Source organism: Pan paniscus, chromosome 15, assembly GCF_029289425.2.
Source record: "Pan paniscus chromosome 15, NHGRI_mPanPan1-v2.0_pri, whole genome shotgun sequence".
In the NCBI taxonomy this organism is placed as follows: domain Eukaryota; kingdom Metazoa; phylum Chordata; class Mammalia; order Primates; family Hominidae; genus Pan; species Pan paniscus.
The window spans coordinates 52,727,472-52,747,495 of record NC_073264.2 but is presented as its reverse complement, the minus strand read 5'-3'; the positions used below and the strand labels follow the sequence as shown (position 1 = coordinate 52,747,495).

The 20,024-nt window shown below is 40.8% G+C and overlaps 1 protein-coding gene, 1 long non-coding RNA gene and 1 pseudogene across 4 annotated transcripts in view; 2 read left to right on the top strand and 1 right to left on the bottom strand.

Moving 5' to 3' along the window:
• FRMD6 (FERM domain containing 6) overlaps nucleotides 1-20,024 on the bottom strand; it is a 366,574-nt gene that overhangs the window by 121,422 nt on the left and 225,128 nt on the right. The window lies entirely within an intron of this gene.
• Nucleotides 1-20,024, top strand: part of LOC117975929 (uncharacterized) — a 198,545-nt gene that overhangs the window by 41,800 nt on the left and 136,721 nt on the right. The gene's annotated exons all lie outside the window — the stretch shown is intronic.
• Nucleotides 4,602-4,663, top strand: LOC112437034 (U6 spliceosomal RNA; annotated as a pseudogene).

The window sequence follows — 20,024 nt, the reverse complement described above, 5'->3', positions numbered from 1 at the left end:
TCTGTGACCCTCTCCCTCCTTCCTAGTGTTCTCCCCAACCGTTTCCTGAGCAATCCATACACCGATGTCTGGGGAGTTCACCCTTTGGTAGAGTCATTGTTTGTTTATGTGCTGCTCTCTTCTACTTGTCTGTGAATTCTTGAAAGCACAGACCATGGCCCTCACCACTCCAAACCATAACTTGGAACATAACAGACAATAATAATATTGATGCAACCAGTGAAAAATGAATGACTCCATTTATTAGCTTGGCCAACTGTCTCTTGGATCTTACAGAGAACCTGACCCCGAGAGACTGGGATATTCATAACTAGGTTTCCTGTCCAGGTTGTTAGAATCTGTCCTGGTTTAAATGTACATTTCTGATTCCTATACATCTTTTAAGAACCACTGTGAAAAAAGAATAATCAGAGAACAAGAAAGGATACTTGAAATTAAAAATGTAATTGATGACATAAAAAATTTAGTAGGAGGTTTGGAAGATAGAGCTGTAAAAATCTCCCAGAAAGTAGAGAAGCTGCCCCCCAAGGCTGGTGCACATGCCCTCCTTGTAGCATGTAGGACATTCCTTCTCACCAGTGCATTTATTTGTCACCCTGCATTGTGGTAGCCATTTTATGGATCCCTGATTCCCAATAAATAGGCTGGGCTTCCTTGGAGCAGGGACTGTCTCTTCCTCCCCATCACCTATCCTGTGCACTAATGTACATGTGTATTGAAAGAATGAATGACAAATGTGTATGAAGGAGTGAAGACAAACTTCAGTTGGGCTGGGGGTTGAGGGGAAGCTTTGCTGAGGTTAGAGGAAAAGGTGAATGAGGGTATATCCCTGGGGAACACTAGGGAAGATCCAGGCTAGGGGGAATAGACATGTTCACATCTACTGCAAGCGTGGCTGAACAGGGAAAGTGTGACTGGGCAGATGCAAGGGGTTGAACCACCAAGAAAAATCCTGAGAGAAGGAAGGGGAGGTGGAAGGTCACTCAGGATTTCATCTTTCCTTGGGAATGACTTCATGACAGGCATTGTGTTAAGGACTTTCCATGCATTCTCTTACTTAAGCTTCACAAAACCTTATAAAGTTGTAATTACTACTACAGCCATTTTCCAGGTGATAAGGATAGGTGTACAAACAATAAGTATCTGACCTCAGATTCTAGAGCTGGTGGTCACAGAACCACGATTTGAGGGAAAAGTCTGATTATGTCTGTGTTGTTTTAATCACCACGCTACTCTCTCTGGCAAAGGATCCCAAGCCGAACCTCTCATATTTTGTTCCACTTTGCCTAGGTCGGCAGTCCTGGGTGCCCAGAGCACACTCTGCAGATCACAGCTCGTAGGCTCCTAGCTGGGGATTGCACAGCTCCCTCTCCCAAATCACCGCAGTCTCCTTTTCCCAGAAAAAGCTGTGTGGGAGAGAGTAAATAGCTGGGTTTGGGGAATAATGGTTTTCTTCTGTTTTGTGTTACTGGATCTGATGCACAGAAAACTGCCCAGAGCCTCAAATAATTACAGTAAGACGACTCCGCTTCCTTCACGTGGCCACAGCAGACAGGCAGGAGCCCAGACACACTGCAAAGCAAGTGCTGTGACTGTGAGATGGGAAAAAGCAGGAACCCAGAGTCAGGGATTCCTGACGGAACCGCAACCGCAAGCACAGCGTGGCACTCGGCAGAAACCGGGAAAGGGGCCCCACCCGGAAGGCCGGTGACTTGTTTCATTTTAAAGTCACTTAATAAAAAAGCCCATTTAGACATATAGTTAAGTAAGGGAAATGGCAAGTTTTAAGATGATTCATGTAGTGCAGTACCATCTGTGTTAGGACAAAAAGCCCAACAAAGCGTGCAGACTGGAAGACCATCCACTTCCTGCTGCCAGCCATCATCCCTGAGGAGCAAGTGGTATGGGGGAGGGACGGAGACCTTGGTTTTACCTATATTTTGGAAATATTACTTACATGGCAATCATGTATTATTGGATGATGAAAAATGGTCGAGTAAATTTGAGAAACTTGAACCTAGTCATTTCTTTGTCAGTCAACATTAGAGTTGGCACCTAAGAGGCAGGGCCAATTCTTTCTTTGGTCTTCATGACCATGCCCCGTTTGCCCCCTCAGTTTTAAACTGGATACACAATAATACACTTTCCACCCTAAGGTACCAAATATTGATAGTTTCATAGTGTGAGTCAGAAAACATGGAAGAAGTCGTCTGATCCTGCACATATATGGATGAAGAAAGGATGGTCACCCCTTTCTTCCATTCTCCCACTGTCCCCCACAGCAGCGTGATGGCCAGTGTTAGGTGTCACCTTGGCTGGGTTAAGGAATATGTAGAAACCTGGTAAAGCACTCTGTTGGCTGTGTCTGTGAGGGTGTTTCCAGAGGAAATTAGCATGTGGGCCTCAGGGGAGTAGTGGGGGAAGACCCACCCTCAGTGTGGGTGGGCATCATTCAATCTACCGGGACCCGGACAGAATAAACACAGAAAAGAAAGTGCAGACCTGTCTGCTGGAACCGGGATACACCCTTCCTCTCCTGTCCTTGAACAACAGTTCCAGGCTCGCCAGCCTTTGGTCTGGAGAACTTATGCCAGCCCCCTCCCCACCTCAGGTTCTCAGGCCTTTGGCCTCAGACTGAGCATTACACCTTTGGCTTCCCTGGTTCTGAGGCCTTAGGACTTGGGCTGAGCCATGCTAGGTCAGCATTCCTGAGCATCCCAGAGTCTCCAGCTTGTGTATGGCGTGTCACGGTCTTCCCAGCCTCCATTTGCATGAGCCAATTCCCCTAATAAATTCCCTCTCATATCTCTCCCTATATTTATCCTATTGGCTCTGTCTCTCTGGAGGACCCCGACTAATACATGCAACCTCCCTGCTTTTCAGCATTCATTTCAGACACTCAATCCTAGAGCTATTGGGATAGAAATAATTCATGGACTGAGCCCAGGAGAGCCAGGGTCACCTAAGTATTATCCCAGGGTCAGAGCATCATTAGGACAGAGGTGATGGGAGAGGGCTGGGGACTAGAGATTGTTCCTTGGAAAAGGCCTGCAGAGTGCCCAGCAGGGGTGTACATATGTGCATGTGTATGTGAGGATGTGCATGTGTCTCACATATATGTGCTTATATGTGTGGGCATGTGCATATTTGTATGTGTGACTGTGTATATACATTAATATGTGTGCTTGTTGTACGTATGGCTGTGCCTGTGTATTTCTGAATGTTTGTCCATGTGTATTACTGGCTGTGTGTGAGTTGGTGAGTGTGAGGATATTTGTGTGGAATGGATCATTCTTTCCCCATGCCAGAAGGCCAAGGAGATGCTACCAAGTGCTTGAAGACTTGATGTCACATTCTTGACTACACCCACCCCGCTAGAACTTCCTGGCATCTCACTGTGATGCACAGGCATGGCAAAGGATAACGCTTACCTTACCCTGGAGAGAACACACTTTCTCTAGCCTCAGAAACTAACCCATCATACTTCTGGCTGCATTATCAATTTTCAATTAAGACACCAATTTCTCTGACCCTCTGAAGACAACAGCATGGAGCCTGAGTAATAAAGTGGAGTGGGTTCAGTGTATCCAGCCTCAGCAGTAGGAAGGACACAAGTTCTGAGACTCGGGGGTACAGCTCTTCCTGATATGACCACTTGAATTCCCTTTACAGATGAATAAAGTGATATTTTGTGACTCTGGTTGCCTTCTCTTTCAACAGGTCTCAAAATGTATAGCCCACATCCTGTTAGCAACATTTGCACATACCATTTCCAATGATAGAAAGAGTCATATTCCAGATCCAATAGAAAGCTAATCCTGTATAGTCTAGATCTGCTGGGTGCCATTTCTGCAGATGGGGGCATGACACCTCCCTGAAGTGCCTTTTAAGGTATATATTCTCTCTCAGCATTTTCATGAGGGACATTCAAGTAGAGCATACATCTTTTGGGGTAAGACATAAGCAACATAATTATAGGGACTCCAAATACTTCAGGTGTGGAGACATTAAGAAAGAATGATTTCTTTCCCTTATTTGATGTAGCAAATTCAAACCCATCCTATTCAAACCCATCCTAAAATTGGAATAAATAATGTAATGCAAATATATGTAAAGTGCTTTGTTAAACAGATGCTTGAAGGCAGCATGCTCGTTAAGAGTCATCACCACTCCCTAATCTCAAGTACCCAGGGACACAAACACTGCGGAAGGCCCCAGGGTCCTCTGCCTAGGAAAACCAGACCTTTGTTCACTTGTTTATCTGCTGACCTTCCCTCCACTATTGTCCTATGACCCTGCCAAATTCCCCTCTGCGAGAAACACCCAAGAATGATCAATAAAAAAAAAAAGAAAAAGAAAAAGAAACCTGCAGAGAAGTAAATAGCATAAAAAAGTAATGACTATGTAACAAATTAGATGGGTGGCCAGGCAGGGGTAGACATACAGGGAACTTCACAAAGCAATGGTGTTGTTTTGGTTGGTTTCTGTTTTGTTTTACCCCTCATGTATCTTGAGATCACAGCTCGCATAGGCCATTACACTTCAAGGATATAATCTCAGGACTGGAATATATTCACTTGTGCCAGTATTAAGAGTAAGCAGTGCTCACTTTGGTAGCACATATACTAAAATTGAAATGATACAGAGATTAGCATGGCCCCTGAGGAGGTTGGGAGTACAGAGGCGTGGACAGGGCCTGGAAGAGTATAAAGGTGGAAAATGAACTCTTGGAGTAGTTAGTATTCCCTGGACAAGAAGATAGACAAGGAGGATGAAAAGAATATGGCACACTTCAGAGTTTCTAGTTGACGTTGTTCTACCCAAGGGATGCTCCTTGGCATCTGGTGGAAGAAATACAATGGGCCATAGAACTTTCTCTTCACCTCTTCCCATTCTCTTAAGCTCTTAGCATCTATTCCCCCAACTTATCATTAGTTTTTTTAGTGTTTCTTTTTATTTCTGGCCCAATTATATCCAATGATTTCTGCAAAACATGAAGATTTTAATAGTATTTTAGTAAGAATCTTCCTTCTTGCTGTGAATTCCTTCAAATAATAATCTTGAAGGCACACTAATAATAATAATGATAATAATCTGGAAAGCATAGTTTCCAGTTCAAGTAAGTAGCATTCCAAGTGATTGCTCAATGCCTTACTCCAAAGCGATTCCTTCCAACCCACCACAAGGCCAGAGCTCACTCTGGAATGTACTGTATCTTACACATCTTGGAATCTCTGGTGCTTTTCACGCAATGGGTGCTCAAAACTGTGGAACTATACTGTGAACTGTTGGAAAAATTTTCCTCCCAGACCTGCACCATCACACACATGCAGACATTCTGCCCCCACCCAGCAATCTAGCGGTCTCTCACTATTGCAAGTAGTAATGAAAGCTTCCTGACCAAATGACAAAGCCAGTGGCTCTTCTGAACTGCTCCATTTTCCATTATGCTCAGGATAGTTGGCATCTGTCTCCTCACTGCTGTGATACTCACTCCCTCACCTTCCTCTGCTCCTCACTCCATGTATTTCATCTTACAGACTTTTTTTTTTTTTTTTTTTTTGTATCACAAGAGAAATTACCGTGGAAGGCAGGACATTGTATGGCAAATATTCTACATAAAATATGTTGAAAATTAGTCATTTTTTTAGTGCTTATGTGCCTGTCACCATGTGAGTTAGTTGTTTTCTATGTATGATTTTATTTAATGCTAGAAGAAGCCCTAAGAGGATGTTATTTTCCTTATTTGAGAACTTGGAAAACTGAGGTTCAGAGATAGTAAGCACTTCAGTCCAGGTTACGTAACTAGTGACTGGCAGTCTTGGTTTCTCAACCCCAGTGAGCAGTTTGATGCCAAGGCCCTTGCTCCACTGTCTCCCAGGAGAATATTTTTACCTTAGGGAAGGATGAAAAAATATCTAACATATTATAATTTTGTTCTATTTTTTCCAACCATCTCTAGTATCAAAGGAAAGTTTTTTGTTATGTATTTTTCCTTTTTATAAAAGTAGTATTTGTTCACTGTAAACCATTCAAGAAATACAGAGAAGCAAAAAGAAGAAAAAAAAAATCACTTGCAATCCACCACTCAGATACAACATATCTGAAAGTTGGTATGGCTTTTTGATGATATTTTTGATTGAAACATTTTTTATGGGTTCATGTTGTATAAAGAGTTAAAACTGGAAACATAGTTTTTATGTCACTTGTCTTAGTCCATTCAGGCAGTTATAACAAAGTATCATAAACTATGTGGCTTATAAACCATAGAAATTTTTTTCCTATAGTTCTGGGCGCTGGGAAGTCCAATATCAAGGTACTGGCATATTCAGTGTCTGGTGAGGGCTGGAGTTCTGGTTGGTAGATGGTAGCTTCTTGCTGTATCCACATGTGGTGGAAGACCTGGCTGGCTCTCTGGAGTCTCTTTTATAAGGGCACTAATCTCATTCATGAGGGCTCAGCCCTCATGACTTAATCACTTCCTAAAAACCCCATCTCCTAATACCTTGGGAGTTAGGATTTCAACACTTGAATTTTGAGGTGATGCAAATATTTAGACCATAGCACCAATAAATTATTCCACAGCAATCGATTGTATAGCTATACCATAATTTCACCAGTACCACATGGTTAGCATGAAGTTTTGTTTCTTTAAATGTTAATAATATTGGGATAAACATCTCTGTAATTATCTCTGTATATTCTAATATTTTATGAAAGGGAAGAAATATTTTATAAGTGTTAAAAAACTGTTCACCCAAATGCATGAAAGTGAAAAACAAACAAACACTTTGCTCTAAATCAGTAGTTGACAGGCTTTTCTTGTAAAGGGGCAGGTAGTAAATATTTTAGGCTTTTTGGGCCATACAGTCTCTGTCAAAACTACTCAGCTATGCCATCATAGCACAAAAGCAGCCATAGACAATCCATAAATGAATCAGCATGGCCATGTTTCAACAAAATTTTATTTATAGACCCTGAAATGTGATTCTCATATAATTTTCATGTGTCATAAAATAGTCTTCTTCTTTTGATTATTTTCTAATCATTTAGAAATGTGAAAACTACCTTTAGTCTGTGTGCCATACAAAAGCAAGTGACTGGTCCTTTCTTGCTCCAAATCATCCATTCATCCTTAGAGACATAAGCCTACATCTGTTTCTAGCCACAAAGTTATAGGATTGTGAGAATTCTCTTTCCAACCCTCCCTTCTCCTGGATTTACACACACACATACACGGACATACACTCCTGATTACCCCAAAGTCCTTTCCTAGTAAGCTGGCCACCCTCTCCCAGAGTTCCATAAGTTCAAAAATTACTTCTATTTTCTTTAATTCTATTTCTTGGAGCATCTGATTATCTGACTGAATTAATTCACATTAAAGAGTGACTAGTGGGGATCAACTCTCCCTTTGAGAATTTCCATTTAAAAGAACATGTACCAGTGAGGCTAACGGAATGTTGGGGAAAACATTTTTGACTGGCTGGATACCCAGCTCTTCATTTAGGAAGTTGATTTTGGTATTATAAGGCTTGCCAAGAAGGCTAAGATGACTTATCTACTGGTGCTTACAATCTAATCAGGGAGGCAGAACAACTGTGGTACAAGAAAAAATAAAAATTCAAATCAGAGGCTATTAACTGCCAAGAAAATGATAAAGAAATTAAATGACTAAATTATGATAAGGACAAAAATAATTGCTCAATGTTACCAAGCCTAGGCAGTCAGGGACATTTGTCTGTATGTTGGTAGACATAGGACCTTGCCTTCTTCCTCTCATGGATAATGGCTTCACAATATCCTCAGGGTCTTAAGCCTTTTATCCAGTTGAAGTCACTACTTCATGGTTTTACTTGTGCATAAATGATAAAAAGAAAAATAAAATTTAAACAACTTGAGCTTAGAGGGAGTTCTTGAGCCATTTACTAAATTTCTAGAGATTTGTAAAGCTCCAAACAAAATGCATTCATGAGTCCTTTAGCATATGACTGAACCTGGAAGTTTCACCACTAATTCCAAGGTAACCCTTGGACAGGCAAAGAGAAATAGGGCAATGGAGGGTTGATGTGACAGCATTTCCTGCAAAGGTATCCTCTCACCAGGTAGGCAAAGAAAGATAAGTTACCCAGACTTGAAATTGCAAGAGTCTTTTTTCCTAAAAATCACATCCTACACCCCTGGGGCAGTAAAACCCTTCTCTGAGGTCTCATAGAAAGGTGGTCTCGGGAAACTAAAACAAGCTTTGACCCAGGGGCTGCCAGCCAGCAGGTTCTCTCTTGTGGCAGTGTTTGCTTGCCATTCATCCAACCCTGACCAGAGGCTTCAAAAGCTGGAGCTCAGCTCTACTCAAAGCATAGTGGATGCTGGGGGACAGGTCTGCCCATGAAATGCCAGGAAACCCCAGAGCTAGGAGAGGTAGCTTAAAGGTCAACATCTGGGCATCAGGGTGCTTCTTAAAGCAAGTGGTGAAAAACACATCTTACCTCTATGTTCTAAAAATTGCTGCCCCAAAATCTTTGTCTTTAGTCATCCAATTTTCATTTCAAAGCCAAGTGCTAATAGGATATTAAAATAATATGCATATTACTAACCCAGGCTATTGGCAACTGCTGCTTGCTGCAAGCCCTTGACATTGCCTCCCTGTATCTAACCATGGTTCTGCTTAGTCTGGCTTCCTGCCTTTGGCAATGGCCAGGGTTTGATGGTTCAGAGAAAGGCAAATTGCCTAGTTAATTAAAATCTGTACTTTTAAAAACATTTTTCTCTTATATTGCCAGGCGAAGTTAAATGGGTACAACTTTCTTTTGAAAAGGCCAAAAATAAATTCTGGGCTTAAACATTGTAGATGAAATTGCTGCCTTAAATTCTAAGTTGCAGAAAAATAAAGGCTTATCATGAAAATTGTTATTTAGCTGTAACTGTGGGGGTGTAGGTACAAAGGGATTATTAACCTCCTTTATAAATGGGTATGTCAGGAACTTTGAAGGAAGACCCAGAGTTTAGTGGCCAAATGCCAGTGTGTGTTAAATATTCACAGTGAACTCTTCTCCCTTTGGTAATTGTAATTCTACGTCTGTTTCTAGCCTTTCTCACCTTGGTTATAGCATTCTGCTAGGGTCACATGGATTTCCAAAATCAACTGCAAGGGAGTATTCTGAATTCCTGTTGATAAATAAATTATGTTCCAATTACTGGTGCTTTTCTGAAATGTTACTCAATGAAGGGAAAAAAATTAAGCTCCTGAGCTCAGCATATCTTATTTTGCTATCGACCGTATTTCTGTCTGTGTTCAAGTAACTAACTCCTCTTGGCAACTCAAAGGAGAGCTTTAGGTAAACAAGTCAAACTATCTTCTTGTTTATACCTTTTTTGGAGAAAAAGTGAGAGTGCTGTAATTTTAAAAAAATTAGAACAGTAACAATGTCATCTTGAATTTACAAAGTGCAGGAGTTCTCAGATCTGTGATTTCAAGTCTTCCAACAACTCTTTTTGGGTGGGAGTAGTCAGGAGTCTGTGCTGTGGTTGAAGCCCAGGTTGGCCGTCGGAAGCTGAAATAGAGGCCAGGACTCCTGGCTCCCCGTCCAGACTCTGAGGACCCAGGAGCCTCCATGGGTACACTCAGAGGCCACACTAGATGCAAAAAGAACCATTTACAGAGAAGTGAGAGGTTCTCAAAGGTATGTGTTTCAGCATTTAACAAGGAATTTTACCTGGGGGGTGGTATTCATTCAGAACCTGGCTACAAAGCTTGAAGAAAAAAGAGCCAGAACAACTAAGGAAACCTGTGCCTGCCTTAGAAAGGCAATGAGAAGTCTGTTTGTGTCTTTTGCCCACTTTTTAATGAGGTTAATTGCTTTTTGCTTGTTCAATTGTTTAGGTTTCTCATGAATTCTAGATATTAGACCTTTGCTGGATATATAGCTTGCAAATATTTTCTCCCATTTCATAGGTTGTCTGTTTACTCTGTTGATTGTTTCTTTTGTTGTGCAGAAGTTCTTCAGTTTAATTAGGTCCTGTTTGCCAATTTTTGTTTTTGTTGCAATTCCTTTTGAGAACTTAGTCATAAATTCTTTCCCAAGGTCAATGCCCAGAATGGTGTTTCCTAAGTTTTCTTCTGGAATTCTTATACTTTGTGGCCTTACATTTAAATCTTTAATCCATCTTGAGTTAATTTTTGTATATGGTGAAAGGGAGGGGATCAGTTTCATTCTTCTGCATATGGATAGCTAGCTATCCCAGCACCATTTATTGAATAAGAAGTCCTTTTCCCATTGCTTATTTTTGTCAACTTTGTTGAAGATCAGATGACATATAAGCAGCCAACAAACATAGAAAAAATGCTCAACATCATAATAATCAGAGAAATGCAAAGCAAAACCACAATGAAATACCACCTCACACCAGTCAGAATGGCTATTACTAAAAAAAAAAAAAAAAAAAAAAGACAGATACTGGCAAGGCTGCTGAGAAAAGTTAATGCTTATACACTGCTGGTGGGAATGTAAATTAGTCCAGCCACTGTGGAAAGCAGTTTGGAGATTGCTTAAAGAACTTAAAACAGAGCTACGTTTGACCCTGGAATACCATTACTGGGTATTTATCCAAAAGAAAATAAATCATTTTACCAAAAAGACACATGCACTTGTATGTTCAGTGCAGCACTATTCACAATAGCAAAGACAGAATTAACCTAGGTGCCCATCAGCAGTGGATTGGATAAAGAAAATGTGTTATATATACACCATGGAATACTACACAGCCATAAGAATAATGAAATAATGTTATTTGAGAAACATGGATGCAACCTAAGTGAAGTAACCCAGAGATAGAAAACCAAATACCACATGTTCTCACTGATAAGTGGGAGCTAAACACTGGGTACTCATGGACATAAAGATGGCAGCAGTAGACCCTGGAGACCACAAGAATGGGGAGAGAGGGAAGGAGACAAGGGCTGAAAAACTACCTATTGGGTACTATGCTCACTACCTGGGTGATGAGATCATTCATATCTCAAACCTTAGCATCACACAATATACCTACTTAACAAACTTGTACATGTACCCCATGAATCTAAAATAAAAGTTAAAATTATTTTAAAAAGAAGAAAGGCAATGACACGCAACAATAAGCAGTCAGACTGATATTCACCCCATACCCTGACAACTCCCTTCATTTATTCTCAATCACACTTGGGGTGCTTCTGCAGGAAGGGAACGGAGGAGGTTTGGCTCTTGGGACCACTTTCTGTGTCTGTGACTATAGATTATAATGTTAATTTCTGGTTTGGTTTTTTGGGGGGTAGGGGGAGAAATTATTTTTCTTTAATTTTTTCTCCTCTCTAGAGCAAAGCTGTTTTTCTCTCATTCTTTTTAAATAATTTCATTGTCAATGAAAACACAAAAGACAGTTGAAAGCAATTCAAAATAGGGAATTTTCCACTGGGGAGAAATCAGGGAATAGCATAAAATGGCTTCTTGCCCTTTTCTTCAAATTCCATATTCATATTAACAGCAAAAATGGATGGTTGGGGGGCAGCCGTCTGCATCTGTTTTGAATCATCCTTGTTTCCAGGCCTCAGTCTCTTCCCACACTTCTCCAAACTGTCATCAGGTTTAATGGCACGGCAGCCTTGGGCGCTGCACTCCACCCTCAGAGACCAGTCAGAACTCTCAGTGGCCCTGAGTGCTAGACCTTGGAATTGGAACCATCTTAGAGATCATCTGGTCTTGGAATTTCTTTACCCCCTTCTTTAATAACTTCGATTGAACATTTATAGAACACTTACTATGCACCAAGGAATGTTTTAAGTAGTTTGTATATATTAGCTCATTCATTCATCACACAGCCCTATCAAGTAGGCACCATTATCCCCATTTACAGATGAAAAACTGGGGCACAGAGAGGCTGAGTCATTGACCAGGATGGCCTTCTACAGGGTGGCAGAGCTTCCTTTCCTCGTTACACATTCTGCATTCCAGCCAAACGTGCTGTAGGCTCTAGGTCTCCATCTTAGGCCTCTGCTCACTCCTGTTCCTTTTGCCTGAAAAGCCTCCACATCTGGTCCCTCCCCTAAACTCTGCATTGTCCAAATCCTATATAGCCTTCAAAATGAAGGGCGGATGCTGTCTCCTCCAGGGAGCGACTCCTAATTGCCTTTAGCTAGGGTCAATCTCCTTATGCTGAAATAGCGAAGTACTTCCATTGTACTGTGTGGCATGTGCCATATTCTGCCCTGCATTCTAGTTGTGTATGCATATATTTCATTTTTTTAAACATAAGATAAGCTCTCTATGGTAGAATGCATGTGTGATGATCTCCCAGCTCCCATATCACCTAGTGCATTCTGTGGCACACATTAGATAACGTCTGTTGCTGTATTTACCACATGGTACAAAAAATGTGTGAATGAATATGCACATCATAGGTAACATTGCTTCATGAGCAAATGCCCTCTTTCACACATTGTAATCAGGCTCCTATAAAACTGCATATTTATAAAATGAATATTTACATGTGTTAGTTAAATGCGATGCAGTTTTTCCTAAGTGGGGAGGCATCTGTGTGATGTATAAACTTGCAACAACAGAGCAGCAGATCTGAGGACCCCACGTATACATGCGGGGTGCTGTCTGCATTGGATGAGCTGGTCATTGCATGGCTTCTCTGCATGCTCTTGTGTGAAAGACAGCTTTTGTCTTGAATCTCTACACTATCATTGCTCTTTCTGGGCCCATGAACTTTTGAACCAGGTGGTGGGGCTCTGCTCAGAGTAACTCTCACCCACCAATGTGTCCACATTGCAAGTGGTATTCACAGGCCACAGAAGCGTCACTGCTTAACCATGAGCCTTGAGACTCAGCCACAGCTCAGGCCACCACCCTCAGGATGCAAAACACTTCCTCCCATATATAAAGCTACACAAAGTCATTATTGATGACACTCAGCCACATGGGTAAACTTACGAAGGAGTACACTTTTTCTAATTTTCATGTAAGTATCAGAGAAACAATCAGGCAGAGAGAGCAATGAACACAAAATATTTTGATCTGATCATTTGACAGGGTCTTAGATAGTAAGTATCAGCTTATAATAGAATTTAAATCACCTCCCAACCTCAGGCTTACACGGTTCACAGTGCAATATTCCCTGAAATCAGTAATGTGAGGGTGCTTGATTCTGGCTACGTATCAGATTTCCTGTGGAATTTCACACATACCCACATACACACACACACACACACACACACACCAGGCTCTCCTCTTGGAAATTCCACAATTCCAAAAAACTGCATAGTTCATTCTGATGTGAAGCATGGGTTGAGAATTACTGTGACCAAATGAGACACAAAAATAATAGGTCACTCAGTCCCAGGCTGTGTCTTTTGCTGTTGCTGCTTTTTAATCAAGAAGGCTAGAGAGGCATCTCAGTGGGAACATTAGTTCTGCAAGTGACAAGACTTATAATATTTCATAACTATAGAAAACAGCGGGTGGCTATGATTTCAACAGCAGAAGTAAAACATTTTTCCATAAGCACAAACCAAAATATGTAAAACCCTACATACCCTAAAGAAGAGGAAAAATAAATTCAAGATTGTGAAACTTATATTCTGTTTACATTAGAATACCATTAATTAATTATTGACAATAGTTTAGTTTTAAAATAAAACCAGAATGGAGAAGACTCATTATTGCCTGAGACTCTAAGGAAGGCAAACTGTTGTTTACTGAAAAATTTAATGAACCATAGTCTACAGCCATATGGAAAAGCTAGTACATTATATTTTACAGCATGTAATTGATCTGCAATATTATCTTCAATTCATCCTCATTAATTGGCTTTTCCATGAAACAGAAGGGCTTCCCCTTGCCATCTTTGATTTGGCAGATGTGGCTGGATTTCATGTTGTCAGGGTTCACCCTATGTACTCCCCTATAGATGTTCTTTTTCTTTCTGACACTTCACTCACTCCAGAGACGAGCCTTCACACTGTTAACAATACTTTCATATCCCTGTCTGCCCTGGAAGTACGTTTTGGTCTCTACCTTTCCAACATAATCAAAGTTTACCAGTCCCGTGTTCCTTGATTTCAGAGTATCCTGTTTCCCAGACTCTGTTAAGGAAATGCTAAAGTGTTTTGTAGAATAATCTGAGAAAATGGGATCTAATAACAAAATACATCATATTTCCAGGGTACAGATTTGAGTTCAAAGGGATCTTCTGTCAATAATGCCTTAGCCTAAAAGTGGTACTCTGAAAGTCAGAATTCCAGGCACTCAGAGTTAGGGGACTGATGCAGCTTTGGCAAGACGGGTCGCTCTCAAATCACATTGCTTAAGCATCTACTTAGTCCACCTATTCCAAGAGTTTTGGCTCATTGGTCCATGTGGTCTCCTAGCACAGAACGGGATGAGAACTACAGGCTCCCTCCTTTGGTGTCTAGCACAATCCAGGACTCCCTACCCCTTCCGTTGAGGCTGAGTATCCAGGGTTAACCCAACAGCTCATCATTCTTTATTTCTCTTCTATGCAAGTTCTGATAATTTTCCTGAAGGCACCATCTCCAAAGGAAGGAACGAATATCCAAAGCAGCCAATTTTGCTCTTGCTTAACAATTCTGGCCAGAGTCTTGCCACCGGTAAATAACAGGGACTCTTCCTGCTTTATTTCCCATTTCCAAGCACAGTGGGGAGTTGGGTCCCTGGGGTGGACAAGGGTTAACACATGTACTCATGGCCGGGTGTGGTGGCTCATGCCTGTAATCCCAGCACTTTGGGAGGCCAAGGCAGGTGGATCGCCTAAGGTCAAGAGTTCTAGACCAGCCTCACCAACATAATGAAACCCCATCTCTACTAAAATACAAAAATTAGCCAGGCGTGGTGGCTCACACCTGTAATCTCAGCACTTTGGGAGGCCGAGGCGGGTGGATCACTTGAGGTCGGGAGTTCGAGACCAGCCAGACCAACATGGAGAAACCCCATCTCTACCAAAAAATATAAAATTAGCCGGGCGTGGTGGCACATGCCTCTAATCCCAGCTACTGGGGAGGCTAAGGCAGGAGTATCACTTGAACCTGGGAGGCAGAGGTTGCCGTGAGCCAAGATCGCACCATTGCACTCCAGCCTGGGCAACAAGAGTGAAACTCCGTCTCAAATAAATAAATAAATAAAAATAAAATACAAAAATTAGCTGGGCGTGGTGGTGCACACCTGTAATCCCAGTTACTTGGGAGGCTGAGGCAGGAGAATTGCTTGAACCCAGGAGGTGGAGGTTACAGTAAGCCGGGATCGCACCACTGCACTCCAGTCAGGGTGACAGAGCAAGACTTCATCTCAAAAACAAACAAACAAAACATGTACTCATTTCTTAGTAAATCTCTGGAGGGGGTATAAGAAATGTCGTGAGTTCATCTAGGTTCCATCAGCAATTCACTGTGGCATTCCCATTTCACACAACCTGTTCTGTTGTCCCTCTGAGTATATCTGTAAATGCCAAGCCGTTTGGTCTTACTTTTGCTTCAGAAAGTAGGGGGATTCTATTCTTGGAAAGGAGAAATGAAAATTTTGTAGAGTTGGGGGTGTGGTTCATATATATATACATATATATGTGTGTGTGTATATATATATAGATATATGCGTGTATATATATATATACACATAACATATTTCAAATTGCCATCTTCAATTTTGTACTTACTATATCAAAGTAGTCTGGTATCCAGAAACAGGAGTCAGGGTTTACCTAGATTATTCTCCTTGAGAATGAAGCCCACGAACTCCAGCAGAGAAGACAGAATCAAAACAGCTGGATTCGTCATTAGAAAGCACAAGTTCACCCCTGTCTGGCACAGTCATGTGCTCACTACAGTCTCACAAGGCTGAGGGCAGAGGATGTGAAGCAAGACCATTCAGAGGCACAGGAATATACGTGCAGCAGCCAACTGTCTGCTGGTACTGACACAGCTTGCTGTGCTGACATTCATTTGTCTGTTGTCACAGGTACAATTTAGTAATCTGGCAAGTAAGTTTTTATTTTAAAAGCTGTGACAGGGGAGCTAAAAATTCTAGATATATTTTGAAATTAGGATTTATTTGTCTTTGCTTCCACTTATTCACATTCTTCAGGAAAGGGTGAATGTAAAATCCAAGAAGAAAGTCAGCATGTTTCTTTGGCTGCATTAGAGGCTACATTACAAATACCCTCTCTTTGTCAGAAGGGAAATCTGGAGCTGTTTGCTGGGGCAGTGTTGTAGAGTCCCTTGCCTACTCTCCTCACCCACATGACTTCCCTCTGCAGGTGCAGATATGTTAACATCCCATCAGTTACACCGAGGACCCTGCAATGAAATGCAGCTCATCAGGATGCCATAAAAAATAAGAAGGTGGTTTAGGTAAAAACTACAAAAGGCATTGTTTACTAAACTGAGTGACAAAATAACATCACATAACCATCAGCTCTGCCTATATCCCTTTCCTCCCACATCAAAGACTGAGCTGACTCAGATAGGGAAGCCTTAAAAATAGGTGCTACAATGAGGAATGCACAGGTTTTGTCTTTCATTGCACTTCATATATTTTTCATAAAGGACATATATTTAAAAAATCATTTGTAAGATATTTTGTTAATTTTAAATGAACATTTAAAAATAGAAATTGTGGCTTCTATAAAAATCAGAACTTTGCTTTGATATGTACATACAGATTAAAAATTTAACCCTATTTGCTGTAATCTAAAGAAATGTGTTAAGGCTCTAAGGCTGAATTACAGTTACGATGGAAACCAAAAAATGTAACCATTATGATTTAGGAGCCTCTAGATTCTCAATAATTTGTTGTTTCAAGAAGGGAAATTAAATTTTTAATTAAATGAGTAGAACACAAGTAATTTTAGGAAATTTATTACATCGTGTTCAAATGTCATCTAATGTGTTCCTTGATGCTCTTTGGGTAATTTTTTCAGCAACTGCTGGCAAGTTTTTGAGAGATAGGTTAGAATATTTATTGAGCACCTACTACTTATTTAAACACTGTACAGGGCTCCAGGGATGGGAAGGATAACATATAAATACATAGTTTCTATACATGAGAAATTTTAGTTTAGTTCAGATAATTTTTAAAACACACACAATAACCCAAATGCCTTTACAGAGCTATAGTTCAGCAACAAGGCATCCTAACCATATTTTGATCAAAGGACTCTGAACCGAGGACAGAGAGAGCCAGTCAAAGGGGTCTAAAACTCTCAACGGAGCTGAATTTTAAACCAAGCTTTTTTGTAAATCACAATTTCCTCTCTGATCACAAAAGCAACATGTGCTAATTGTTGAACATTTGAAAATATGAAAATTTCAGAAAAGAAAATTAAAACCAGCTGTAATTCCAATTCCTATATTAACTTTTTGGTGTATTTGTAATAGTAACTTTTTTCCTATGGAGTATATATAGGTATGGGCAGTTGTCACTTTGCATGATAGTGTGAGACTGCAAAAATGACCACAAAAGCTAGAATCATGCAAAGTGATCTTAACAATCAGTGGAGAAAATCCAATTGTTCTGTAACCTTTAAAATTATTTTGTCATTAAACTCTCTTACTGTTGTTTATAAATGTATAAGAAAATAAAAAATAGTGGCCGGATGTGGTGGCTCACACCTGTAATTCCAGCACTTTGGGAGGCCAAGGAGGGTGGATCACGAAGTCAGGAGTTTGAGACCAGCCTTGCCAACATGGTGAAACCCCGTCTTTACTAAAAACACAAAAGTTAGCTGGGCATGGTGGCGCACACCTGTAATCTGAGCTAACTGGGAGGCTGAGGCAGGAGAATTGCTTGAACCCAGAAGGCAGAGGTCGCAGTGAGCTGAGATTGCACCACTGCACTCTAGCCGTCTTGGCAAAAGAAAGAAAAGAAAAAACAGTAAAATTAATCTTTAGTACTCTGAATTTAAAATATAGAAATGTTGAGAATTAAAGTGTTTTATTTCTTTGTAAAAAACTTATCAGAAATAGTTTGAATAATGCTGGTCTATCTTTCATTGTACAACTTATAATGTGGAGCAAGCATCTTTTTTGCAAATTGTCATACTTCTAAGTCTGGATCAGCTTCCAGCACTTTGTCCTTTGTACTTTCAATGAGGTGAACTATCTCTGATAGTTCCTTTAATGTAAAGTTTTTTTTTGTTTGTTTTGTTTTTTTTGTTTTTTGCCAGCATCACTTCTTCTGTGTGTTTTCAACACCACCACATACTTCCAGAAGGGCTGCCTTTACCTAATTTACACAAAGACGCAGTATGGACTGGCCTTGGCCCTGATCAACATGATGGATTCTCACCACAGCCCTCAGAGGTGACAGAGAAGTTCTGATTGCTCCAATTTTATACGAAAACAAAACAAAACAAAATGAACCAAAAAAAACCCCACAGCAGCTGCCATTGGGTCAGTGATTTATCTAAGCTGAGAATGAATTGGTGAGATAAAGATGCAGTTGAGGAAGATATTAGAATCCAGGCTGAGCAGGTTTCATTTGAAGAAAAAGGCAACAGGGGACTGCGAGGTATATATAAATCAGGCTACACATTAACTTCCACAGAGTAAAACAGTAAGTCACAGCTGTCCACCTGGAAGAGATTGCTCTGGGCAGCTTGATGCCTTCCAACCAGTTAAATTATTTCTTCTCCAAAACTTTGGTCACTTTTTGCATTTGGACCAGATCTTTGGAGACATCTCCATTTTCCTTGAGGAGTAAATATACAGCCACCAGGATTTTTAAAAAGTGAGTCTGAAAGCAAATATCCCTTCACCTCACTGTCTTTTGTAATTGAACTTTATAGACCCCTTTTAGAGAGTTGTAATTACTGTTGTTACTGTTCTGAGAGTATCTGGGCCTAGGATTTTTCTGAGTTCTAAGCCACACGGTCTGTACTCTTACTTGACAGAGAAATGCTGTTGCATAAACCAGATCCTTCAGCTATTAGGGACTCAGGGGTTTAACTTTCCTGGGTGAATTTAGCATTTCTTCTTGGATTTACAAGCTTTAGAGGAACACTTGTAAAAAAAAAAAAAAATTGCTGGGTACAAACCAATTAATCCTGCCTCCAAAAATAGCCAAATGATATTGGTAGGCGTTTAAAAACAAAAACAAACCAAAAAAATCGAAGAGGCTGCCTCTGAGAAATAGAACTTGAAAAATAGTTCTCTGGTCAAACATCTGGAAAAATCTAAACATCATTCTGCCTCTTTGCAGTGTCATGACACTCTCGGAGAGTCCTTTTTGTAGGTAAAAAATGTTTTCAATTTATTGGGAATTACAAACCTATTTTTTTCTATATTTTTAGACAAGGTGAGAAATCCAACATTAACAAAACTTTTAAAAAAATTCTCACTTACCTGATTTTTTTTTTTTTTTTTTTTTTTTTTTAGTTTCGCTCTTGTTGCCCAGGCTGGAGTGCAGTAGCACGATCTTGGCTCGCCACAACCTCCGCCTCACAGGTTCAAGCAATTCTCCTACCTAAGCCTCCTGCATAGCTGGAATTACAGGTGCCTGCCACCACGCCCCACTAATTTTTGTATTTTTAGTAGGACGGGGTTTCCCCATGTTGGCCAGGCTGGTCTCGAACTCCTGACCTCAGGTGATCCACCCGCCTCAGCCTCCCAAAGCACTGGGATTACAGGCGTGAGCCACCATGCACAGCCTCATTTACATGATCATTTATTGATATCTGGACTAACTTGTGTTCTATGGAACTTGTTTTAAGAAAGCTGGACCATGGTCATGGACACAATTGGTTATGCACAGCTAACTCTATTTGAACTCAGAGCTACTTCCTGTCCCCAACTCCAGAACCAGAGGGGTAGTAACAGAAAATGAGCCAGGAATGATCAGCCTCTCTGGCTGAGGCTGGCAGTAGCATTTTCATCCCTCAGTGGAGAGTGTTTTGTGTATGTGAAATGAGGAGTGTGAGGCCAAGCAGATGGGGCTCTGTTCTCCCTCACCCTTCTTCAACCCAAGCAGATCTGCTTTGAT